The sequence below is a fragment of the Engraulis encrasicolus genome, chromosome 20 (genome assembly GCF_034702125.1).
Source record: "Engraulis encrasicolus isolate BLACKSEA-1 chromosome 20, IST_EnEncr_1.0, whole genome shotgun sequence".
In the NCBI taxonomy this organism is placed as follows: domain Eukaryota; kingdom Metazoa; phylum Chordata; class Actinopteri; order Clupeiformes; family Engraulidae; genus Engraulis; species Engraulis encrasicolus.
The window spans coordinates 275,549-300,506 of NC_085876.1; the positions used below are offsets into that span (position 1 = coordinate 275,549).

The following is a 24,958-nucleotide window of genomic DNA, read 5'->3' on the forward strand; positions in this document are numbered from 1 at the left end:
CGTACAGTACAGTATAGTCTTGATGACTTATAGGCTACTTTGACAGCTGTATCCCTCCAAAGCCAATGGGTTTTTAAGCTGTTATTTTAAGTTTTTGAAATACTTTGTGTGTGTGTGTGTGTGTGTGTGTGTGTGTGTGTGTGTGTGTGAGGGAAGGCAGACAGACATGTTTTAAACAAAGGACCACACCCGCAAATAAGAAATAACGAGCAATCAATAAATGAAGTGGATTCCCGGGGACTTTTAGTATGTTGTTCCTAAAGGTATTCTGAACATATTCTGAGAAATCCAGCTTGTTACTAATTTGTTCCGGGTTGGGCCTATTTTTGAGCTAATACTCTTGGCCTATTGTATCTCTGCAATGCCTAACTTACTCGCATCGCAACACAAATTAATAACCATAATAAACACTATCCCCAGAGGTCACATAACGATTTTAATGCAAATCTGCCACTAGGGGGCATAAGCAAAAAAGTGTTTTTGCCCGTATTGACCTCAGATCATCAAAAGTTTGGTATCGCTGGAATTTTTGGGTGAAGCCGAATCCAACGCACTCTATGATGTCATATTTACCATTATGAATTTCTCCTCATTTTGACATTTTAAAAAATCAACAAAAATCACACATTTTTGTCTGATCCTCCTACAATTTTTATCACACCACCATTGCACTATTCTGCATCTACGCTGTAATTTACAGAGCAATAGCTGAAAGCACCGGTGCACAGTAGCCAATCAATATTGACAAACACACCGTCCAAACAGGAAGTTAGCTCATATCTCAGCAATACCTTCACGGATCTTAACGAAAGTTCTTAAGGGCTCTGCATACTTCACGTGCGCACTTTGGCGCATTTGGCGCGAGAACCATTAAAATGTGGCAGACCATTCATAGTCAAAAGCGCCATTTACAGGCTTTTGCTTGCATTTTCGGAAGTGTGCCCTCTGCTGTTCATGAGAGAAACAGCAGATTCTGTCGCAGAAATGGCAGAAACTCGCAGCATGAGTTCTACAGATGTATAAAAATAGAAAGCCAAATACGACTGCTGTAATGCTACTGAACGTCTGACTTATGACTTACCACAATGAAACATAGATTTTTGTTGTAGCCTACATTACCAGATCATTCCAAGACCATGTGAGAGCATTGTTCTGGTTGCAGAATTTATAAATAGATCGCCGAACACAACGTGCTTCTGAACAAAGTAAACAATTGTTTCACTGAACAACATTTTAGGGAGAAGATAAAATAACTCTCTAGGACATTTTATTATCCTCAAAATGATGCAGGATCCATTCTGTAGTAGCCTACAGTAGCTGTAGCCTCTCTTCGCAACTCCTGCTTTGTCTGCCTACCTGCATGGTCGCTGGTGGCGCACGCCAAGTTACAAAAAATGTGGGGTGCACGAACTCGCGCCACGCCAGCTGCGACAGGGGCGTGTGACGTAATTTTGGGTCACGTGACGGCGCGCGCCATCGTCGCGAGTGAGGTATGAAGGAGGTTAGCGCCAGTCACGCCAAGTATGAATCCGCCTTTACACATGATCTTCTGTACACCCAGAGGGTACCTACCGACTTTGGTGCAAATCGGCCACTGGGGGGCGCTACAGTTGGTGAAAATGTGTTTTGGTCAATATAGTACTACTCCAAACAGTAAGTTAGCTCATATCTAGATGGTTAACTGTATGTTGTGTAGGGCAAGGCATACATGAAGGGCAACGAATGCAAGACGGGCAAGCATACTCCAGCATTTTCTGTGAGGAAATGCAATCTCGTTAGGCCTATACTGGGAGCTCAATTTACGAGGCCAAACCCATACACATTACCCCGGAATGCTAGCTTTGACAGTAGCCTATCCACCAGCTATAATTCTTACATAGAATATTTTGTTGCGATTTGTGACTGGAAATTGCAGTAGCATTTTTTTTTTAGCATTTAGCCCTATGGGCTCCCTTTTCCATTCATGTTCCACTCTGTTTCTACATGCCCGCGTTCGCCAACTAGTGGACACCCAAGAGGAACTGCAAAGCTAACTGGCTACAATGGTCCCAATATATAGCTTCTCCGCTATTCTATTCTAATTTCTCTGCCGTCACCCACTTGCGAGCTCTATGCACAAGTGCATTTACTTTTTGTTCCAGATAGAAGTGAATATATTAAAACAATGTAACACGATTGAAATTTGGGGGGATTGGCATTTCGATTCCGATTCCGGCCCGGCCCAAATACAAGTAGGACGGTAGAGCGATGGCGAGAAGAGGCGCACCAGCTACGAAATGCAGATCTCTCGCCAAGCTGTTTTTAAATAATCTCATACAGTAATTTAGCTAATAATACAAGCGACCCATCCATGGAAGGAACAGAACAGGAAACTCAGTGGTATAACTTGCAGACTTTCCGGGGGAAGTCTGAATTTCTAACTTTAGAAGAAAAAAACTACTTCCACATCCGGTGAGCAGCATAGCAAGCCATCAGCGAGGGTTGTCAGATTGTTACAGGTCTGTGACATAAAACGAGAGAGCGTTAGATTGATTGAACTACACGTACTTGCTTATTTGAGATGCTAGTCCATTACTTCAGTAACTCATGCTACGTTTTCCCCCAACTGCTCATGCATTGGCCCGACTTGATCACTGGCTAGCTGGAAACTTCCACGCAAGCTGTGCACAAGTCAACATCAGTTGCGTTAGACTGAATTGTTGAATTCATCTGGCGGTATCATACAGTTTTATGTTTTGTGATGAAACGGCTATGGTGGCTTAAATATCCACGTGAAATTCCGATTTAGCAATAGCATGCGTGTAGCGTGCTCACCAATAATAACATGACTGCCACTGCAGCGAAAATGTTTTGTTTTTACGCTGCGCTGAAGCGAGCTAGTAACTTACCTTCTTCTGTCGTTGGCAGGTATTTGTGTTGTAACTCTATATCAACATCTGTTATATGTGTTGATCTCTAAACTCACAAATTGAAACAACAATAAACAAATATAAATTTAGATTTTCCCTCGTTTGAAGATGGCAGCTAAACGCCACCGGAAGTAAAAGGAGAAGGGGTCAAGGCAGTTTTTTCCTCTCAAAAGCTCCATCACAGATTCATAACATTACTACTACTATAAATATTTCGTATATTTCTCTTTTTCACCACTTTCATTTGAGGCATGGCTCACGACTAAGGTCTAAATTATATTTAATGAGTTTTGTACTTGAACTTTTATTTATGTTCAGCTGTAGGGTAAACTCGATCAATGGGCAGAGAGTTGGGCACAAGTGCGTCACCTGGTGCGAAGAGACGAAATTACGCATAGCCTATTGGTAGTTCGCCTCTAATTTAGAGTCTAGAACTAAATTAAATTTGCCTGTAATAGCTACATATAATAGATGATGGAGAAATCAGTGGTTGTGAGTGATGAACTGGCCGGTGTTTAGGTTAAATCTAATATTCCCATTGTTTCCTTTTGTCCTGTAAATCCGCAAGGTGTTTATTTGGAATAAAATAGGCCTTGAAGGTTCACAGCCTAATTGTTTGACCACATGCATACAGCTCGTTTTTAGTAACAATTCACAACTATTCATCACGTGTTTCGTTTCATGGGAATAACAGTTAGGCGTCAATCTTAGGCTATGTGTTAAAGCTGATGACTTTTTCCCTTGTAGATAAGATGGTTCTTGTTGCTAAAAACACAAATGGAGTTCAAGTGGACCTCCAAGTCACTGAATAAGCAGCTAAATGCATGCAAATTGCCTTCCAAGAGTGCGTCATGATATGTGCAATCTGAACTGACAACATTCCATCCCAATCAAATTAAAATATAATAAACCAGTGCCACCCGCTGGACGCCAATTTAAGCTGGTTTATCAGGCTAATTAAAATAGTCATGTAGAGCTTTTTTTTCCCGGAAAATGGCAAAGTCAAACTAACGCAAAATGTGCAATGTTTTCAGACCTAAAACAATGCAAAGAAATCAAAATGACATTCACTTGAACAACGGTCTTTCACATTGTTCTTGGATGACTTTATTCCACTCATGGTGTAGGAGTTCATGCTGCTGAGCTTTGAAGGCTTGTGACCATCCATCTTCCTCATCATCACATTCCAGAGGTTTTCCGCGGAGTTCAGGTCCAGGGATTTGGCTGGCTATGACAGGGTCTTCTTGTGGTCCTTCATCCTCACACTAATTGATTGAGCTTTGAGGCTTGGACAACCAGCACAAACAAATAGAAAAGATCCTCAGAGTTGGGAGACATTGGCAGTGTAGAGGGAATAACGTTTCAAGATAATTTGTATGTGACTTGCAAAGATGAATCTGCCCAATGCCAGCCTCGCTGAAGCACCCTCAGATCATCACATATTCTCTGCCAAAGAGAGCAGAGCAGGTGCGAGACACTTGCTTGTAGCCTTCCGACCGTAGCCAGGCTGCGCCCTCCTCATGACACCTTCGAAATGTGAAAGTCTATGATAATCGGGCTAAGGCTTACGTCTAACCAGGGGCCTATACTACAAAGCTGGTTCAGGATAAGATAAGGTTAAGTTAAGATGTAAATTATCTAATGCAAGAGCTTTTCTTAAGAAAAATGAGGACTCCAGGCTCTTCTATTAGATGATTTACCTCTTAACTTAACCTTAAAGGGACAGTTTGGTCAATTTCAACATGCAGTTGTAATGCTCACACTACCCTGGACTTGTCAGTGCCTGAGATTTTTTTTTCTTCTTCTTCAGCCGTTTCCGAGATCCTGGTCATTGTAATGGGGGCAGCTCTTTGTTTACATTTCAAAAAAACATTTTTATTTATTCCCAAAAGCATCCAAAAGGTTATAAAACATCAGCAGACAACTAGCAAACAGCAGTACCTTTTGGGAAAATATTTGGAGTTGACCTATGTTTCATTTTTTAAAAATGTAAACAAACGCTGCCCCCATTAGAATTGCTCATATCTCGGAAAGGGCTGAGCCGAAAAATGTGGCATCACCAGGTACTGACAAGTCAAGGGTAGCGTGAGCAATACAACTGCATGTTGAAATTGACCAAACTGTCCCTTTAAGTTATCTTGAACCAGCTTTGTAGTATAGGCCCCAGTAGACGACCATGATTTGGATTGGATGTGAAATTTGCTCAAGGATTGGTGATCCATCTGCGTGAGAACCAGGTTAGCCAGGCCGTGCCCTTCTAGTGACGCAACACCTTCAATTCTCGAAGAGATTTGAAAGTCGATAATAATCTGGCTAAGGATGCTCAGCAAGGCAGGAATTGGACAGATTCGTCTTTGAGAAGGACACATCACTGAAGCCACATATACATTCTAATTGCTTCCCTCTGTCCCCCCACTCTGAGGACTGTTGCATTTTTGTTTGTTTTCTCTACAAGCTCAGTAAAGTAAGGTGTGGATGAAGGACCACCAGATCAAGATGGTGCATTCCAATAGGCACATTCCCGTCCTCCTCTTGTGCTTGTGGCCTGGTCCCGCCTCCATGGAAAAAAACAATAGCCTTATTCGATTTTCCAACAGCGCCTGCAGCTGTGACATGTCACATGGTGTCAAACTATCGCGGGATGAATGCGACTGCAGTCGGATCTTGCAACCCCTGCAGTTGCTTATCCCCGTCCATGCTCGTCTGCAGACCGCCTCCGAGGTCACGCTACTGTGAGTGAGTTGATGACCAACCAGTTCATGTGTGTATATGAGTCTTGTCTCACACCCCTACTCAAGTTTGCACTGCTCCCCACTTCAGCTCCTCCTTTCCACCTGTCCCCCCACACCTCACACGTGGTGTGTTAGTAAATCAAACTGGTGCGAGATCACCGTCCCGTGCATATTTGTGGCCGACTTTAAATGTGCTGTATTTAATACCACCCACATAGTTCTCGCTCACGTTGCCTTCGCAACATCGACGCTTGCAACAAACTCGCCCGCGCCAAATAAAGTTTCCCAGCTAGCCACAACAACTTTTGGGGGACTGTTTATCATTCACCATCCCAATTGCAAATGAGAAAATGACAGTATAATTGTGCTTTTGCAAGATATTGAATTATCATCAGTGACATCCTCATGAGCTCACAAGTGAGGAAGCGAGGACGGGGAGTCCGCATATTGGAATCCATCCCTGGAATGTGATGAGGAAGATGGATGATCACACGCCATCAACCAAAGCTGAGCAACTTGGAATTCTTGCAAGTGGAGTGTAATAAAGTAATCTAAGCACAATGTGAAATACTGGTAGAGAGCATCCCAAAAGGCATGTTTTAATTTTGGAAGAGCTCAGAAATCAATATTTGGTTGAATAACCCTGATCTTTAAAAGTGAATATAATTTTGTTGGCTCTTTTTTTAAGGTCTGAAAACTAAATGACAGACCAGCATGTGACTTGCATTCCATGGGATTTTCACACATATCAGATTTCCCAACACCCCATTACTTGGGGGCTTTTGTTATTTTGACAAACACATGGGGGCAGATGTGGCCTAGTGGTTAAGGAGATGGGACTTTAAATCAGATGGCTGCTGGTTGCAGGTTCGAATCTCACCCTTCTACTCCCTATCTCACTCCATGGCTGAGGTGCCCTTGAGCAAGGCACCTATCCCCACACTGCTCCAGGGGCTGTAACCAATACCTGTACGTGTAAATAAATAAATATCTAAGTCGCTTTGGATAAAAAGCATCAGCTAAGTGTAATGTTATGTAATAATGTAATGTAACATTCATATTCACCACATTTCAGATTAAAGTCCCTTTCATAGAATGTGTCAGAATGTCAGACTATTAGAACGGAGTCTAAAAATGCTGGGGGAAAAAAAACACACAACACAAAATGTATTTGTAGAACTTAAATTATTATTTATAAAGGCTCAGCTTTAGCTGCATCCCTTAACATTTTTATTTCACAATTAAGCAAATATTTTCCTTGGGTGTCCCAGATACATTTACCGGTACTACTGTATCAACAATGCATTTTCTTTGTCTGATTCATTGAAATAAAACATGAAATGAACTGAAAAAGTGCATAATGAACAACTGAAAAGTGCAAAATGAACAACTGAAAAGTGCATAAGTAAATAAAATACAATTCATAGTGGCCAACCTCTTTCTGAGCCCCGCTCATAACTGACCAAAAGCAGCATACACAAATACTTGTGTTCTAAAAATAAATATATAAATAGAATGGTTAAAAAACAAAACATGTTTGTTCATTGCAGGCTCTATTATATGGATACGTGAAATACTATACTCACATGTTTATATCTGGTTGTACAGTACCACATCCATTTTGTTTCAGTGACAATAATGTGAAGGCCAAACCTTTCCAGGCTGAGATTGCAGTGAGAAAGTAAGTCAGCAGTAGGCTACTAAGTTATCGTTTCATATTACAAACAAAATATTTAGAAAGGCATCATCACACTGGGTGTTGGGGATGTTTCGATCAACACAACATAGAAAAAAATAATAATGATATTACAGGGGAAAAAATATTTCTATAGTTCTCCATTCATACAACACAGACGCCTTGCTCGTACAGAGGAATATTGGCAGAAAGTGATGAAACAGAACTTTAGCCTACATTTGTCTAGTGTCATTATTTCTTATAGGGATTTCCTTCCAACAAAGGCCTTCGCGGGCATACATAGAATTATGTGTCAAATATTGGCACTTGTAAAACGTGTCAAATTATTTGGGCCTATTTGAAAACAAAAAAAGATCTTAAAACCGGCACTGAGAGTAGGCTATATGGCCTTCACAAGAACAAGCTGAAGTCAATGGTGTTGATGCTGACAATTGGCTCTCTCCAGTAATTGAAGGAGCTGTACTCCAACAGCTCATTGCGAACTTCGTATGGTTTGGGCTTCTGGGTGGATTTCGACATCTTGGCCTGATGAGGGTTATGGTTCTGGTTCTGTGGGATGGTCATGGTGGTTGCCTCGGCTCTCTCAGTCAGACCCAGGTCCTCGAGCTCAGACAAGTCCAGCTGCGGGATGGGCTGCCTCCAGAACGCGAAGGAGCCATATTGGTTGTTTGAGGTCTCCAAAAATGCCATCTACAGATAATAAATACAGTAGATTAATACAAATGAAGACCCAATGACTGCCTAGTAATGGGATGGATGAATAGGCCTAGTCTACCAATAGGATAGATGATGAAGAAAAATGTTATAGGCTAGAACTATATTTAGGCTACATCAGCAATATGCAGACGAACGACGAGCAATGACCAGGCTATTCTAGACGTGTTTACGCTTTATTTTTAGTTGCATCCTTCCAGAACGGTTATTTTCAGAAGATGGCTGCAGTTGCGGGCGTTCATTTTTAGAATACATGCCCTGTTAGGGAGATGCTTCAAACGACCATCTGGTCCAACATGAATTCGACAAAAGACAACTGACATAGAAAGTGAGATGGGCTAGTTGTAGGCCTAATGTTTTGCGCTCAAATGTTTCCAGAACACACTGGCGATCCACAACATGACCACACGCAAACGCGAACATTCTTTTTCAGCCTAGATTTCGGGTCAGTGGAGATAAACAGCGTCAGATTTACGCCAATGTCCACCACCATATCCTTAAAACGTCGAGAGATGTAGGCTAGAGCAGGGAATGTGGGCCGGTCTTGACCGAGGAAGGGCAAAAGGCACCCAGAGCTAATTAGTGCATTAATATTGTCAATACCCTATCATTATCATCGCAAGTAATGTTTTCCAGATCGGCATTATTCTTGCGCATGCAACCGCGCTAGTGCTTGCATAGCCGAAAAAGGAATCACCACCACAACGCAAAGGCATAGTTACCTATTCGTATAATTACCTTAAATCCTGGCGAATAGGCTAGTTTATCTTTATTAAGATCCTTCTTGAGGAAATATCCTTTGTCCGAGCTGACCAACGCCTGCAAGCCAGTCCCTGTTGTTGGATGACAAGCCGGCTTCTTTCGTAGCGGACAAGCGGCCACACCCACGACTAGTAGGCTAGCCCCACCCGATGAGGCGCGTCTACGACTGAGCGACAGGCGCACATAGCCTATAACCGGCAACAACGCCCTGGGTGCATCCCAATATGTGTCCTTGCCTCCTCCACTTGTGTTTGTCTCCTCGTCCCGCCTCCTGGCCCCTCCTCTGTGGAGAAAACTATAAAGTTTCCCAGCTGTCAGCCTCGCCACAACAACTTTTGAGGGACTGTTTTTCATTCACCATCCCAATTGCAAATGAGAAAAAGACTTTACAATTGAGCTTTTGCAAGATATTGAAATATAATGCTGTTGTCAGTTATGTCATCATGACGAGAAGCAAGTGGAGGAGGCAAGTGGAGGAGGCAAGGTCACATATTGGGATGCACCCCCTATGTTTCGCAAACTCGCAACCGGTAGGCCTAGATGGCTCTCTGGACTGAGCAACCAGAGATAGGCTACTGTATCTTAAAAGTGCACTGTGTAATAATTTTAGTAGTCAGTGTTGGGCAGTAGGCCTAATGCATACAAAAGTAGGCCTAATAAATTACTGTAATGCATTACTTTTTGCTGTAATGCAGTAATAAAAGACATTACAGGGCAAAAATCTGTAATATTTACTTTGTTACAATGCTATTCAGTGTGGCGGGTCAGAAAGAAGTATTCCTGAACCTGGTAGTTTTTAGTCTGCATGCTGCCAAAAACACGTCCTGGATGGGAGGTGAAAAAGTCATGACTCATGAGCTTGATTTACACTGTAATAAATGGCCAGAATCCATCAAAAGTCTACCGCACACTTTCTTGACTTTATGCTCGTTTTATTAGAGTGAACAACGCGTTTCGCATTAGTGCGTCATCAGGCTCGCTCAGCTATTACCTGAGCTCTGTCAGGTGCCGCTTAAATAACATCATGTCACATGGTTACATATAATAACTATCTACAATAGAAAAACAGAGCAATCCCATCCAGTGTGGACAACATTATATCAAAAAAGACCATCAGTAAAACCCATATTCAATTACAGTCATTTCATTTAAGTTAGTCCAAATGTTACAAGATGAAAATCTGCACAATTTACATACACCAACATATTTACACAATATTTACAAAAAACAACTGAAGTCCTGTGCTTCATTCAGTCCCAATGGTTCAATAGTTGACAGTTCATTAATCCAGTATGTTTCCCTCCTTAGAAGTTGCTTCATTCTGTTGCTACCCCTAGCATTTGGTGACACCTTTTCAATGCCCACAAACCTAAGGGAGATAGCAGAACCATGACCACGGTCTCTATAAAGACAAGCGATTGCATAATCAAAATTGTTATTCCTAATAGCAGCCTTATGCTCAGCTATTCTTAATTTCAAATTTCGCTTCGTCTGACCAACATACATGAGTCCACAAGGGCATGTGAGCACATACGTATATGACATGAGTGGTAGAGCAATTGATGAAGTCCTTAATGGTGTATTTCATACCTGAGTGAGGATGGGCAAATGTTTTAGTGTTCACTGTATTTGCACAATGTGCACATCTTCCGCATCTGTGATTTCCCACTACTGGTTGGGAGAGCCAACTTTGGTGTGCGGGTTGCTGGTACATGGAGGTTACCACAGCATCTCTAATATTTTTACCTCTTTTAAAGCAGAAGCGTGGTTTGCTGGTAGCTAGATGGTTCAGGTTGGGGTCACACTCCAGTATTTTACAATGCTTATTAATTATCTTTTTGACCTGCTTTGAAGTTCAGAGATGGGCAAAGATACAAAATACAAAATACCCAGCAAAAAGTGTTGCAAATAAGATACAAAATACATAACTGTAACAATATCTAATATCAAAATACAGTATTTCGTATTTTCAACACACAAAATACACAATAAAATACAGCAAAAACCATTGTGTACAAAAACTACCAATTTTACTTACTCAATAAAAATAATTGAACAATTAAATTCTGAGAAATGAAATGATGATTAGAAAACAAACAAAAGCTCAAACAAGAAAGAAAGAGGCCCTGCTGTAGGCTAAGTAAGTATGTATGCCCTTTAGCATCCCAGTCGGGAAATTCATGTGTTGCAGGGACATACGTACAACTTGTGCAAAAAAATACTGAAGATGACATACAAACACAAGACCAACAGAGGTGGAAGAAGTACTGAAGTTGTGTACTTAAGTAAAAGTAGAAGTACCCTGCGAAAAAATTACTCAAGTGAAAGTAAAAGTTGTACACCAAAAACGTACTTAAGTAAAAGTCAGAAGTACTCACTTTTAAATGTACTTTTCAGTACAAAAGTACAAGTATGCCTACTCGCGCAATGGCTGTCTTTCTCCATGTCTACCTACTTGATCTAATAGGAAAAAGTGTCTGCAACGGTTTTCGGTTCTATTTGAACATGACCATGGAGTTATGTTAATGTTTTTTAAAGTATATTTTCTGTCTGGGTGTCAATTTGGAAGAGGGGCTTGGTCCCGCCTCCCTGCCCGCAGCTGAGGCTACTGAAATATCCACGAAACACAACAGGAAAACCTAGGATAAATGTAACTAGTAACAAAGTCTTCTCCTAGAAATGTAAGAAGTAGAAAGTACAAGTAATTGTCAAAAAATGTAATTGAGTAAAAGTAAAAGTCTGCATTTTTATTTTTACTCAAGTAAGTACAAATTCCAGAAAAAAATACTTAAGTACAGTAACGAAGTAAAAATACTTAGTTACGTTCCACCTCTGAAGACCAAAAAGTTGAATAATACTTTATAAGGGAGATACACTGTAGGCTGTGCTCAGAGGTTGAGTTGTGCGCTGATAGTTTTGCACAGTCATGTTATAAACAAAATTTAGAACCCATGTACTGTATAGCATGGTGGCCAGAGTGGGTATTGCAACTATACTGGTTGGCTCTTTGGCTACAGCTAGTTTTAAAACAATATGTATAGGTAATATCTCAATTCTACACAAAAGGCCCTAAATGGCAACCTGAAAGCAAGCTTTAATGACATCATGGGGAAAACATTAACACATCATTAAGGAATGAATTAAATGATTAGCCACTCACCTTGAACCAAATTGAACTTCCTGTGCAGTCAAGGCCTAAGAAATCCAAGCATGTGCCTCCAATTCAGCTAGGGGCATCCGTATACTTTTTAACCTACAGCACCATCTTGTGTTCATATTGCGTAATGACATTCTTTAGAACAAAGTATTTGCCTGTTGAGTTTTTGTTGACATTGACCAAGTTTATTTTAAAATCAAATTATTTTATGTTTGACAAGAAATACTTTTTGCAATGTCAAGGCACTAGCATTGGTTCACCGTTTGCACCTAATAATGCTAATTTATACTGTACATGGGGCTGTGGGAGGAAAGACATATTTTCAATAACAACCCTTTTCAGAGGCATGTGTTGTTCTACAGAAGATTTATTGATGACATCATAATGGGCTTCTCAGGTGGTGAAGATGAACTCCTGGCATTTAAGGACTACATTAATGACACATCCTCAACCTTCCCACCACCGCAAAGATAACAGAGTCACATTTGTTTCCCTGTATTCACTTGCTTCAAAGTTTGTAGGGATGGGCAGTATTTTCTGAGGATGTAACAGAGAATTTATGTCATTTTGCTTGGCTCTGTGTAGGGCTTTATCAATAAGAGACTGGCTATACCCCCTTCTTTGGAATCGTTCAGATATTTCCTGTGCTTTCACCGTAAAATCTTCTTCATTGTTACATGTTCTTCTCAGTCTGATAAATTGCCCATAGGGTAGGCCTACATTATCAAGCAGGTGGTCAGGGTGGAAGCTACTGGCATGTAAGATAGAATTTCTGTCTGTCTCTTTACAAAATATGGAGGTATCTAGCCTTCCGTCACTGATAAGCAAATCCAAAAAATGTATAATTTGTTGGCTATACTCCATTGTAAACTTTAAGTTGGGGTATGTGTCATTAATGCCGGCAGTTTTTACAGTAGACATACCGTATGGCAATGGCGAGTTTGCTGTTATCAAATTAAATGTTAAATGAAAATTTAGAATGAAAAAGACAACACAGCACAGCGGACGCTGGCGTGGGGTGGTCTGCTTCAACATGTAGGCCTAGCCGATCTTTTAGGCTACTGTAAACTGAAGACGGACATGCCCGTCGTGGAGCCCTATCTCTATCATTTCGTGAAGTTTTCACGAAAAAAAAATGGGGAAATAACTACAAACTACGTGGTGCATTCACGTTATTGCCCGTTTTTCGTGGTTGTTACTCGAGTGGTGCAGCTGGTGACCGGGGCCCAGTTACCTGTCTTCTACGTCTTTTGTATACGTATGTGTGTTCATTCAGTGGTGTAATGTCCTGTCCTTTCTCTCTGCTTAGCCATTGGTGGTCGGGGTAGCAGAGTTGCCTACGGAGCCATTCACCTGCATGTGTGTGTGTCGTGATATAGGCACAGGTATGTTGAAAAACGCCAGCAACTGTGTTGCATTTTAAACTGTTTATTTTATTCACTGTATTTTACTACTTCTGGGGGTATTGGTAATTATCTTGATAGGGCACTATTTAACTTTATCGTAAAGTTACACTGATACTACTACTACTGACCTAGCCACAACAACTTTTGAGGGACTGTTCATTCACCATCCCAATTGCAAATGAGAAAAAGACTCTACAATTGAGCTTTTGCAAGATATTGAAATATAATGCTGTTGTCAGTGATGTCATCATGACATATTACTTCCTGGTACTCGGAGAGAAGCAAGTGGAGGAGGCAAGGTCGCATATTGCAACGCACTCTCTGTCTATAATGCCCTGTGACATAACATACTGACTTTGATGTAAAATCTGACAAGTGATTTATGCTGTATTTGAAAGAGTAATTTAGAAATCTGTTTGTGTTGTCAATGTTACAGGCCTACAAAAGAGCTGTCCTGGCTCCCACCTGGACAATGCAATCAGTAAGCTATGACATTTTCATCTTTTTATATGCTGTAATAACTGACATGTGACCTATACTTATATTTCAATGTCTTTCCTGACTAGAACACTGCCTCTTCATCATCAACAATGGCCACCTCCCATAGTCCACGAAAAAGCCTTATATATGAGGTGAGTGACCTACACGTTCTGCTATAGATGAGCATAAAAAAACGAGGAAACTATTGAACTTATAGTTATAATTGGTACTGCATGTATGTATGTATGTATGTATGTATGTATGTATGTATGTATGTATGTATGTATGTATGTATGTATGTATGTATGTATTTATGTTTGTATGTATGCATATGTATGTAAGCATGTAAGCGAAATTAGCTGTGGGGTGTGAGTGATTGACTGTGGAATACACTGTCGTGTACGGGTGTTGAAATGGCAATTGATTTCATTTCAGGTGTTAGTGTTGAAATGGTGTCAGTGTTGAAATGCCATGTTGTGATCTTTGTAGATTGCTTGGAGTGGAAAATATATTGAGGGTGCCGGTACTACTGCGGGACAGGAAGTAGAGCAAGTAAACAGCTACCTGTCCCGCTGGGCCTTGGGATGTGCAGGGGAGTGGTAAGAGAATTGTTCATTTATTCTGTGTTTAGGCTACTCAAGTGTTTTTTTGTCATTCAAACATGTAAGAGATGCCTGACGACAATCCTGAAGAGAGACCACTGGAAGTGGAGCAAGCCGAGAGGGCAAGAAGGAAACGCCGGACCATCCGTAGCTCCACTACGAGACTGATCAACCAAATCGACGTTGAATTGCGAAAGAAAGCTGCACAGAGGGATTTCAACCGTGTACGGGAGATGTTGGCAGTATTGTCTGTAAAGAAGGAAAGTTTGTGCGAACTTGACAAGATAGTGGAGGAACACACTCCACTAGATGATGTGGGGGCGGAGACTGAACTCGCAGAAGATTACAGAGACCGTGTCATTAGGCTCGTTTGCAACCACGCAGCAAAAGATTTGATCAAAACGTGATTTGCTTGGTCATAAAAAGGAGGGGATAACTGCGTCGCAACCAAGCTGGACACATCAGGACGATCTATAGGTCTGTGGGTGGATCTACCTTTTTTGACAGCGGGTGTACCAGGGCGCCCTCTCGTGGAATTAAGTCATCATGGCGCTAATTCCATGACTCGCTTACCAATGTCGGCACATGCTTCTGAAATCCGAAACTCTCTCTGCCTCTCGAAGAGAAATCGGATGGTCTTGAGGTAGAGACACAGATTACCACTCGGTGAATCATGGTACAACTCTTAGTTAAATTTGTGATGATTTGGCTTCACTTCCATGTAATAATTCAGTTAATTAGTACTCACTTTAGGCTATTCATTTTGTGTTTTGGGACCAAAGTCGTCATTCAGATAGGACCGTTTTAAAATCACTTAACAGCGCCAACCCATCCTGCGAGGGTTGAACCCAGGTGTTCAATATGTAGCTTTACCATGGAGCGCCAACCACAAAGGCCACTCTGTTTCGTGCACTCTCATACATAAAGGACAAGATAAGTCGCTCGCAACGGGTCTGTTTCCACATTAACCATCAGCAACTAAAGACTTCCTGTGTTTCAGTGCAGTTTCGAACCGGGGACCTCATGAATGGAAGTCAGGCGCGCAACCACTACTCTAACCGTTGAGCAGGCGGCCCGCGGAATAATACTGGTTTTGTAACCTACGGCATACACTCCTAACGTGGCGAAGATGGAGCATCTGACGACAGGGTGGTTTATTTCTTTTTTACTGTTGTAAGTGGGTTGTGCGACCATACATATGGATGATACCACTCTGAGTATGCTGCATTTGAGCATGAAATGCATTTCAGCATGTAGAAAATGAAGCACGTTCAACTACACACACATGAATCACATGAGCTATGAACACCAATCACGGCAGATTCCTCACATCATGGAGGAGGTCTTCTGCCCAGCGCAGTAGGTTTTTGTTACTGTGTGGCAGCTTGACAAAACTTTTGTTCCCGCGACGGTTCAACGCCATGTGACACGACTGCCGCGCAGAGGTCACTCCCTTCAACTGCGTCGTGAACGGCAAATTCTAACCAGGATGCTTCACGCGGACACACTGAGCATGCTCGCTGCCTAGCAAATGTTCAACCTCGCAGGGAAGACGCTGTCATGAACGCCCTTATTGAGGTAAAGGCGCGTGCTCACCGAATGATCAGCGAGACTGTAAGTAACCCTCCGCCCACTCGTCAAAGTGATGCTAGTAATGCACGTAATCAGACAATGAGACTGCCAAAGTTACAAATTGATAAATTCAACGGAGATGTAAGCTCATGGCAGGAATTTTGGAGCCAGTATGAGACTGCTATTCATAACAACAGTGCACTCTGCAAGAAAGAGAAGTTTACCTACCTGAAAACGTATCTTACTGGAACAGCTGCAAAGTCAGTAGCAGGGCTCACGTCAGACAGTAATTATGATGCTGCAATTGATTTACTCCAAAAAAGATTTGGAAGGAAAGATCTCATTATCAATGCTCACATGACAAAGTTACTGAATCTCACTCCTGTAAAGAAATCCTCTGACGTCACTGCATTAAAGGATTTATCCGGAGTTGGAACAAGTTTGCCTCATTTTTGCATGTTTGGGATGAAATACAGTCACTCTAGAGCAAAATCAAGGCAAAAGGATGCGTTTTGAGAAAGTTTGATAATATCACGTTAGCCTCGTTAGCCATATCAGCTATGCAATATGAAATATGCGGGCATCGTTTTTCGGCGGTTACACACATTTCAAAAACACCACATTTTAACGTCTTGCACAGCTCAAAACAACGTCACACTTACCTCGTAATATGTTGAGGGTATCCACACATAAACCGAAGTGTCCAAAGCCCTTCATGTATTCTTGAAAGGTCTGCAGAATGTGTTTTGTGAAGCTACTACCTTGACAATATCTACAATTACGGCCATGCCAACTATTTGACACAAAAGTCCACAAAGGAGATTGCCGAGTGCGTCGCATCATCAGCTATGATTATTTCCATAGCGAGTAACCACAGCTTTGTGGACTTTTGTGTCAAATAGTTGACATGGCCGTAATTGTAGATATTGTCAAGGTAGTAGCTTCACAAAACACATTCTGCAGACCTTTCAAGAATACATGAAGGGCTTTGGACACTTCGGTTTATGTGTGGATACCCTCAACATATTACGAGGTAAGTGTGACGTTGTTTTGAGCTGTGCAAGACGTTAAAATGTGGTGTTTTTGAAATGTGTGTAACCGCCGAAAAACGATGCCCGCATATTTCATATTGCATAGCTGATATGGCTAACGAGGCTAACGTGATATTATCAAACTTTCTCAAAACGCATCCTTTTGCCTTGATTTTGCTCTAGAGTGACTGTATTTCATCCCAAACATGCAAAAATGAGGCAAACTTGTTCCAACTCCGGATAAATCCTTTAAGACAGCTGTATGATGAATGTGAAGTTCAAACCAGAAGCCTAGAATCATTAGGAGTGGTGTCAGACACCTATGGTGGAATGTTATGCCCCAATATTGCTCCAGATGATGCCAGATGACATGGCTCTTGAATACAGCCGTCAAAGAGGTGACAATGATGAATGGAAAGTGGCCGATGTGCTTAAATTCCTCCAGATAGAGGTTCAGACACGAGAGAGCAAGTCATTTAATCAAAGAGAAAACCAGTTCACAAACAAACAAAGCAGCAAATCATATTCAACTAGTGACATGAAAGTAAAGAAACCAAACATGACATCTGCAGCTGCACTACATGTTACTGAACAGAAAGTACACAACTGCTTGTTCTGTGATAGTGCTGAACACAAATCAGAAAAAAATTCAAGAAAATGATGTGCCAGCGCGCAAAGAAAAATTGAAGAAGCTAGACAGGTGCTTTGTGTGTCTGGGGTCTAAACACATTGCCAAGTTTTGCAAGACAAAGGGCGTGTCATGTGCCACATGCGGTGGCAATCATCATGCAGCAGTTTGTGAGAAAAATCAGGCACCCCCACCTAATGTGTCAACCAACACAGACACACTCATAACTTTAATTCCCCAAGCAGAGAAAACAGAGAACACAGTGTTGCTACAGACTGCCAAGGCATGGGCTATAGGGCCCACAAGCAAGAAGATGGTCCGCTGCTTGCTAAATGGAGGCAGTCAGGGGAGTTTCGTGCATGAGAATGTAGTGAAGGAGCTACAGCTACCTGTTACCAGACAAGGAACGCTTACTCTTCACATATTTGGCTCCTCTACTCCAACCACAGTGAGTCGCAACATAGTGAAGCTCAGCTTGGAGAATGTGTGGGATAAGCAGCAGAAAATTTAAATAGAAGCTGTGGTGACCCCACAAGTGTGCACAGCACTGATGAAGGTTCCAGGTGAACACATACAGAAATAAATGAAAAGAAGAGGTCTTCAGTTAGCTGACTGTGATGGAGATCATAAACCTGAACTTTTTGTGCTAATTGGCTCTGATTATTACTGGCAGATAGTGTCAGGCCGAGTGGAAAGACTGACCAAGAGCCTTGCAGAGAGCACATTTGGATGGGCAGTGCAAGGCCCAATGGCAGTGTCCAGCATGACCGAGTCTACATGCATGAACATACTGCAACGATGAACAGATGGACAAACAACTGCATGCATTCTGGGAGCTCGAGTCCTTGGGAATCACAAGTGAGAAGCCTGAGAGCCCAGAGGACGCAGAAGCATTGCAGCGGTTTGAGGAAACCTCCATACTCAAGGACGAGCGTTACCAAGTGGAGTTGCCATGGCGACAAGAACATCCACCACTGCAAGACAACTACCGCATAGCCAAAAAGAGACTGGAGAGTTTGAAAAGGAAACTAAGCAAAGATGTCGCACTATGCAGCAGATACAACGAAGTCGTGGAAGACTACCTAAAGCAAGGAATGGCTGAGGATGTGCCATAGGAGTGTGCATCGCTGCAAGACAGTCAAACCTACTACTTACCCCATCACGCTGTACTAAGGGAAGACAAGGCGACAACAAAACTGCGAGTCGTATTTGATGCTTCATCTCACGAAGAGGGAACTCCCTCACTGAACGACTGTCTCTTGACTGGGCCCAATCTGAATCCAGATCTGATGAGTGTTCTGATCAAGTTTAGACTGCATGAAGTCGCTTACATGGCAGACATCAAGAAGACGTTTCTGCAGATTTCACTCACAGAAAGAGATCGGGACGCCGTGAGATTCCTGTGGTTCACAGGTCCACCAACACCGGAGAAGGAGACGACTCTGCGCATGCTCAGAATGACGAGGGTGGTGTTTGGAGCTTCGTCAAGCCCATTCCTACTCGCAGCTACCATTAGGAAGTATCTGAGACAGTACGAAGCAGAACACCCAAAAGTGGTAGAAATCATCAGCAGCTCACTGTATGTCGACGACTTCATTTCAAGTTCAAGTGAGGTGACAGAAGCCTATACAGTGACAAAAACGGCCAAGAACATAATGTCAGAGGCAGGCATGGAGTTATGCAAATGGATGACGAACTCTTCTGAGCTCAAAGAAAAATGGCAGGAGAGCTCCATGGATTGCGCTGCTCATCCAGAACCCCCAGGGTCCAGGGTCCATTCTGAAAGTGCTAGGCTTGGTGTGGAGACCAGCCACTGATGACTTCGTGTTCGACCTCAGAGGACTGCTAGATATCCTGAAGGAACGAGAAAACACAAAACGAAGTGTTCTACAGTCTTCTGCTCGAATCTTTGACCCATTGGGATTCTTGACACCATTCACAATCAGGATCAAGTGCGTCTTCCAAGAGATGTGGGAGAGAGGGCTCGAGTGGGACGAGGAGCTGCCATCCGATCTGACAAAGAAGTGGCAACAGTGGTGTTCAGAGCTCCCTCAACTGCACGAGGTGTCAATCCCACGGTGGTACAAAACGCACAGCGCACAGCAGAACCAAGAGCTAAAGCTGCATGTATTCTGTGATTCGAGTGAGAGAGCTTATAGTGCAGTCGCTTACCTCGAAGGAGAAACGAGGGAAGGAGAAGTGACCATAAGCCTGGTCGCATCCAAGTCCAGAGTGGCCCCGCTTAAAAGAATGACCCTGCCACGCCTGGAGCTGATGGGTGCGGTGATAGTGGCCAGGTTGGGGGACACACTCATGAAAGCGCTGCAACTAGACAAGACACAACTCAGACTGTGGACAGATTCCATTATTATTCTGCACTGGATCTGCGGCTCCGCTCACAAGTGGAAACAGTTCGTAGCGAATAGAGTCACAGAAATCCAGACTCTAACCGACCCACAGTCCAAGGCCCGGTTGCACAAAACACCTTAAGTTAAGTATTTCCCTTAAAGTCTGAGTTAAGGGTCCCCTAAGTGAAAGTCAGTTGCACAAACACCCTTAAAATGTCCCCTTAAGTTTTCCTTAAGGGTTTCCCCTTAAATATTTAAGAGTTTCCCTTAAAGTTAAGAAATCCCTTAAAGTTCTTTAAAATCGTTGCACAAAAGACCTTAACAACCAAGTTAAGGGAAAATATCTGAGGGACCGATATCGTCGCCTTAAGTCAGACATGGCTGAGTTTATGCACATTCAGCAACGTGATCAACGGATTCAAATAAGAGTTTTCCGCGACCGGGAGAACCCAATGGATAGGCACGCTTACCGACGAACCGTTAATTATTAATTATAGATTTGATAGACAATCCATATATGAATTATCCGACCGTCTCGAATTGGACCATGCTACAGGAGTTGTGCTCTCCCTGCCGTCTTGCTGCTGATTGCGCCAGGCACGGCGCCAGAAAATCAGCTTTGGATGGGCCAGAACATTTTTGGGTGGCACTTCATTAGACCTATAACATCAAGTCCTCATAACAAAACGTCTAATTTTTACTCGAATATGTGCGTATATTCAGTGTTTCCTCATTGTGAAGATTCTCGGATGAAGTTATGGCCGCGTTAGGGTAGCCCATTCATTAATTTCCTCCCTCACAGTCTCGTCCATTGTCCCACCATCACCAAATGTTTTTATTGCCCTTTAACCCCACATTTATTTTGCTAACATGCATGAAGATGACAATGATCAATGATCCTCGCTGTGTTAATTATGACACTGGAGTTGTTTGGGAGTTGTTTTAGGAGCTCGAAAATGCAGGTGAGACACACAGCACTTCTCCAGTGCTTGCGCCATAGCCTATTAGGCCTATTATAATTCTTATAATTCGCATTACCGCTTGACACTTCCAAAACAACGCGGAAGAAACTAAAGATACATGGAATGGTATCACAAATACAAAATAATGCATGGGGAGTAGAGCCCACGTCTGCTAAGAGAAGAGAGGAGAACGTTTGGAGCGGTGCTTAGGCTAATTTGTAAAGAGGGAGGTCGCGGAGCGCGGAGTGGCTCCGGTGAAGAGAGGCGGGCGGGGCACATGTTGCGAACAACGCTATGCTCAGGTGCTGCCTGCGATATCCCAAGCACCCGGCTCATGTAGGCTATGCATGCAAGAAGATGTCATTTCAACCGCAACAATGCGACGATCAGAGCACACAATCACACTTTGAACCACTCAAACACATAGCCTATGCACGCACACAACTGTTGGAGCACAGTAGCCTATTCCATAACCAGACATCTGGTTCGACAATTAGCCTAAGCCATGGACATATGGTGTTGTTCCTTCCTCGCTTGGACCGCAAGGTTTAAAAAAAAAAAAAATGACCTCCCCCACTGTCCTCTTCACCATATTTCTCGAGTTTATGGTCGCGGTGGTCTCTTCCCATTGTTGCTGCTTCTTCGCGGCCGTTATTTGAGGGTTGAATTTGCTTTTTATTATGTTTTTTCTTTTGTTAAATTCCTCTAATAATACCACTTTCTCTTCCTCTGACCAGTTTGGCTTTCTAGCCTTACCATTGTCCATGTTTAGGCCTAGGCTATAGATAAATAGCTACAGAATGGTTAACGATGTTTTGAGAAGAATATTCAAGAATGACTTAAAAAGTTTCCTTGGAAACAATAGAATTCTACCGTTGTAAACTCCTCTTTACTGTAGTAAATCCCTTAGGGCTTTCCCTTACCTAAGGGAAGGACTTAAGGCATTCTGTGCAACCTCCTTAAGTAGATCCCTTAGCTAAGGGAAAATGAGCCCTTAAGGGTCACACTTAAGGGAGAAAACTTAAGGTGTTTTGTGCAACCGGGCCCAGGTCTCACTGCAAGGGGAAACTTAACCCTGCTGACCTTCCCACCAGAGGCCTAACTGTGCAGGACCTGAAGAAGAGCACATTGTGGTGAAACGGACCTTGTGTTCTAATGAGAGCTGATCACTCAGAGAGTCCTCAGGAAAATATTCAGGAAGAGGAGGATTCAATCTGAACTCCGATCCGAGTACCAGATTGCAGTACAAGCCGTTCAGCAAGAGTCAGACTTCCTAAGTCCTGCCTTAAGTCTTGAAGAGAAGTACAGCAAACTGAAAACAGTGTTCCGAGTGACAGCCTGGATCAAGAGATTTATCACCAACACATGCTCAAGATCCAAGGTGAGCGGTGAACTAACAGCGGCAGAGCTGAACGAAGCGGAAAAATATTGGACAAAGGTGATACAGAGAGAGTTTCAGCTCCGAAATTGATCTGCTGATAGCAGGGAAATGCCCCAACACTGACTCCAGAATCCGAGAGTTCAAACCTTTCCTGGACAAAGACGAATTGCTTAGTGTTGGAGGGCGGCTACAGCATTCGGATCTCTCCTACAGAGAAAAACACCCCTGGATTTTGCCCAGCAAGCACAAGTACACAGAGACGGTGGTGCAAAACCAACATGAGCAAATGTGCCATGCAGGTGTACAAGACACTTTATTGCAAACTAGAGAGCGATACTGGATACTGAAGGCACGGCAGATAGTCAGGAAGGTGGTGTCTGGATGTTTGTTCTGCAGAAAATTCAAGGCAAGGCCGGGACAACAGACTACTGCACCGTTGCCAAAGGATAGAATTACACGATCACCACTGTAATGTCCCCGTAAATAATGGCCTTCCAACAACTGCTGGTCCGAGTTCATGTAGTTTGTTTATCTTCAATGTACACATAATCTGGTACCACCGTAAGGAATTGGTTGCACTTACGGGTGCATTAGGCTCTGACTCCTCTTAGAATCTTGAAATCATAACAGCGGCAACAAACATAACAATAGAATCATAGAACCAAACAATAGAACAAAACAATTATAGAACCACTGACTACTGGGTTCTTTACACTCCCACCAAATTATAAGTTTTAAAGGGTGAGAGACAAACTTTAAAACATAATTTCAACAACAAAAATACAAAGATATAACAGTAACATTTTTTTTTTTTTTTTTTTTGGTAGCCTTTCTTTCTTTTGCTGGCTTCGTTGTGTTTTTTTTTTTTTTGGCTTCGTTGTTTTCTTTTTCTTTTCCTTTTTTTTTTTTTTTTTTGGAAGCCTTTTTCTCTCTTTTTGCTGACTTTTTTTGCAATGATCAAAGTGTTCGAGTTCCTTTTTCTTATCAGTGTGTGTGTTTGTAAGGGCAGCGATCCGCCTCACCCTTGTCGAATTGCAAGTCCAGTAGTACATTTCTGGGCTTGCTCTCTCCTATGTGTGTGGTAGGCAACAGGCCATTGCAGTCAGTGTGCTGTCACTGCTGTGTATTGTCAGGTGCATGCCCGTGAGTGTGGCGTCGTCTGAGACGAAGAGACGCGGCTGAGCTTTAGCTAGGTCAGCTCGCCATCTCTCCCACCGTGGCTTCTCCCACCGTCTTGCTGGTTGATGTTTTGGTGCAACTTTGACAGTGGAGCAGTCATTCTTGATGTTCCAGTGCATTCCTAGCGGTCTCTCCAATGCTCCACCATTGACTGCAAGATTCTTGGCCCTGGTGTTTGTGGCAAGTTCAGTTGCGGGAATGCTCTGCAGATCAGCGTGGTTGTCAGATACAAGTTTGCGCAGATCTTCCTTCGCACACAGCTCACGAACCTCTCCTGTGAGACAAATGGCCCTGTCCTCACTGTCGACACTGGCCACCCCATCGTCCACGTAGCCTCTGGCGACGAAGTGTGATCTCAGTGGATGCGAAGCTGGCGCGATCTTGGAAGCTGCTCTTAGTTGTTGTAGCTTTTCTGACGCTTCTTTATACTTCTTCTGTGCCATTCTAATCTTTTCTCTCAGTATTTGTAACACCCGGTTGTATTCATCGTCCGATATGTCCTGTTCCAATAGTGCGTTGAATGTTTCTTGTTCTTTCCTTTCATCCTCTATTTTCTCCCTTCGTTTCTGTTCTTCCACCAGTCTCTCATTTAAGCTTTTCAGTAAATCCTTTGTTACACTTTCACAAGCTTCTGCTTTCCGTTTTACTACATTGTTTATGTTGTCTGTTTTCGTTTTCATTTCATCAAACATTTTCAGAATATCAGTTTTTCCTTTCTCTAGTTCTTCTGAGAGAGCTACCATACGCTTTTCAGTCATTTCATGCTTAAGTTCTTGTTTGGTAGTACGCGCTGCCACCTTCCACTGTTCAAAAAGACTACACAGTTTCGTTTCTCTTTTGTTTTGTTCTTCTTTACAGTATAGCATTTCTTCAGTAGGAATGTGTTCACGTTCAGAGCGTCTAACTGAGATTAGGCCTACTACATCATCATCCTTTGGCATTTCAGCAATTTCAGCAACTTGCCTGATAGCCTTTTCCGTGTCCATCTTGCGTTTTTTGAGATTTGATCTCCCTTTTCTGTCTGTGCGAGATGACACTTGTCCGATGTGATGTTGTTTTCCTCAATCTCCGGTGACCATTACACTTGCGTCGACCCTGGTGTTCGCTGTTTCTTTGCTCTGCGACTTTGTTGCGATCATCCAGTCGGGCAGGTGTGGATCAATTCCTTACTGTAATGTCCCTGTAAATAATGGCCTTCCAACAACTGCTGGTCCGAGTTCATGTAGTTTATTTATCTTCAATGTACATAATCTGGTACCACCGTAAGCAATTGGTTGCACTTACGGGTGCATTAGGCTCTGACTCCTCTTAGAATCTTGAAATCATAACAGCGGCAACAAACATAACAATAGAATCATAGAACCAAACAATAGAACAAAACAATTATAGAACCACTGAC

At 42.6% G+C, this 24,958-nt stretch overlaps 1 protein-coding gene and 1 long non-coding RNA gene across 3 annotated transcripts in view; one reads left to right on the plus strand and one right to left on the minus strand.

Annotated features, from left to right (window-relative positions):
* The window catches only part of LOC134436101 (GA-binding protein subunit beta-2-like), a 54,239-nt gene extending 49,802 nt beyond the window's left edge, over positions 1-4,437 (minus strand). Inside the window, exon 1 of one of the 2 annotated variants that reach the window (XM_063185132.1) lies at positions 2,889-4,437. The gene's annotated coding sequence lies outside the window, so the exon portion shown is untranslated. The other variant, XM_063185134.1, reaches the window with a different exon arrangement.
* On the plus strand, positions 170-13,855 carry LOC134436105 (uncharacterized). The gene is made up of 3 exons (XR_010032153.1): positions 170-2,498; positions 13,280-13,355; positions 13,813-13,855. It is a non-coding gene; the product is annotated as an uncharacterized LOC134436105 (long non-coding RNA).
* The last annotated feature ends 11,103 nt before the right edge of the window (positions 13,856-24,958 follow it).